Source organism: Megascapheus bottae, chromosome X, assembly GCF_031878675.1.
Source record: "Megascapheus bottae isolate mThoBot1 chromosome X, mThoBot2.hap1, whole genome shotgun sequence".
NCBI classification, from domain to species: domain Eukaryota; kingdom Metazoa; phylum Chordata; class Mammalia; order Rodentia; family Geomyidae; genus Megascapheus; species Megascapheus bottae.
This window is the reverse complement of record NC_143547.1, coordinates 91,109,175-91,111,351: the sequence shown is the minus strand read 5'-3', so window position 1 is coordinate 91,111,351 and position 2,177 is coordinate 91,109,175.

Sequence of the window (2,177 nt, the reverse complement as noted above, 5' to 3'; positions counted from 1 at the left end):
GCCTGGGCACTATCCCCTGAGATTTTCTCCTCCACTTGAGCCACAGCTCCACTGCTGGCTTTTTGGTGGTTCATTTCAAATCAGAGCCTCATGGATTTTCCTTCCCAGGCTGGCTTTGAATTGCAGTCCTCAGATCCCAATTTCTTGAGTAGCCAGGATTACAAGTATGAACCAAAGGCACCCAATGAGCAAATCTTTTTTAAAACAATCTGAAATTTACTTTTTTTTTTTTGCCAGTCCTGGGCTTGAGCTCAGGGTCTGAGCACTGTCCTTGGACTTTCTCAAGGCTAGAGCTCTATCACTTGAGCCTCAGCACCACTTCTGGCTTTTTTCTATATGTGGTACCGAGGAATCGAACCCGGGTCTTCATGCATGCTAGGCAAGCACTTTAACCACTAGGCCAAACTCCCGGCCCCTGAAATTTACTTTTTATAGGAAGTCCAAATGTTCTTCTTACCCGGTATCAGGTTTTTCCTTTTTTTTTTTGTTTTTTTTGCCAGTCCTGGGCTTGAGCACAGGGCCTGAGCACTGTCCTTGGGCTTTCTCAAGGCTAGAGCTCTACCACTTGAGCCTCAGCACCACTTCCAGCTTTTTTCTATGTATGTGGTACCAAGGAATCGAACCCGGGTCTTCGTGCATGCTAGGCAAGCACTCTACCAGTAGGCCAGACTCCTAGCCCCCCTTTTTTTTTTTCATTTTTCAGGCTTGAATTCAGGGCTTGGGCACTGTCCCCGAGCTCTTTCGCTCAAGACTATTGCTCTACCACTTGAGCCACAGTGCCATGTCTGGTTTTCTGATGGTTTCCTTGGAAATAGAGTCTCATGAACTTTCCTACCTGGGTTGACTTTGAACCGTGATCCTCAGATCTTAGCCTCTTGAGTAGCTAGGATTACCGCTTCTAGCTCGCGGCCATCATGGGAGTTCTGATGCCTAGAACATTACCCAAGGGCTTCTGTCCTGGACAAACTGCAGGCTGAAGTGTAAGGGCAGTCAGTGCCTGATGCTCATAGTCTCAGATCACCAACTGGGGCAGATGCCATGACCAAAGACAGGCCACCTCTCCTCCATGGAAGCCAGAGGCCCACAAATCAAATGTCAAGTAAACATCATACACAACTATTAAAAGTGACTTCTGGGGGCCAGGAGTTTGGCCTAGTGGTTGAGTGCTTGTCTAGCATGTACGAAGACCTGGGTTCAATTCCTAGGTACCACATACATAGAAAAAAGTCAGAAGTGGTGCTGAGGCTTAAGTGGTAGAGCTCTAGCCTTGAGAAAGTCCAAGGACAGTGCTCAGGCCCTGAGCTCAAGCCCAGGACTGGCAAAAAAAAGTGAGTTCTGGAAGTGGGAGTTTGGCCTAGAATGCTTGCTTAGCATGCATGAAGCTCTGGGTTTGATTCCTAGGTACTACATACACAGAAAAGGCTGGAAGTAGTGCTGTGGCTCAAGTGGTAGAGCGCTAGACTTGAAAAGTCTCAGGGGCAGTGCTCAGGTCCTGAGTTCAAGCCCCAGGACTGGTCCAAAAAAAGGTGACTTCTATGCCAAATGCTGGTGGCTCACACCTTTAATCCTAGCTGCTTGGGAAGATGAAGTCTGAGGATGGTGGATCAAAGCCAGCCCAGGTAGGAAGCTGGATAAGACTGTTATCTCCAACTAACTATAAAAAAGCTAAAGTGGAACAGCAGTGGCTCAAGTAGTAAAACTCTAGCCTTGAAGACAAAAGCTCAGCAACAGCACCCAGGCCCTTAGTTAAAGCCAAAGGACCAATACACACACAAAAGTGAGTTCTGTTGACATAGATTACCTCCTAAGGAAGAAGAACGTGTCAAGGCCCTATTTTTACCTGCAAGAGTTTTACACCACTTGAGGGGCAATAAAATTATAGAAAGGAAGACATCTGGGAGGGACAAGACAGAAAGTAATTTTAAAAATAGATGAAGAGGGAAGAAAGTAAGAGACAAATCAAGAAACCTAAATTAGCTACTCAGGAGGCTGAGATCTGAGAGCGATTCTTATCTCCAGTAAACTACTCAAAAAAGCCAGAAGTGGTGCTATGGCTCAAGTGGAAGAGTGCTAGTCATGAGCAAAAGAAGGCCCAGGGATATGATCCAGGCACTGAGTTTAAGCCCTTGGACTGGCAGAATTTTAAAAAAAGAAAGAAAGAAAAGAAAAAAGAAAAA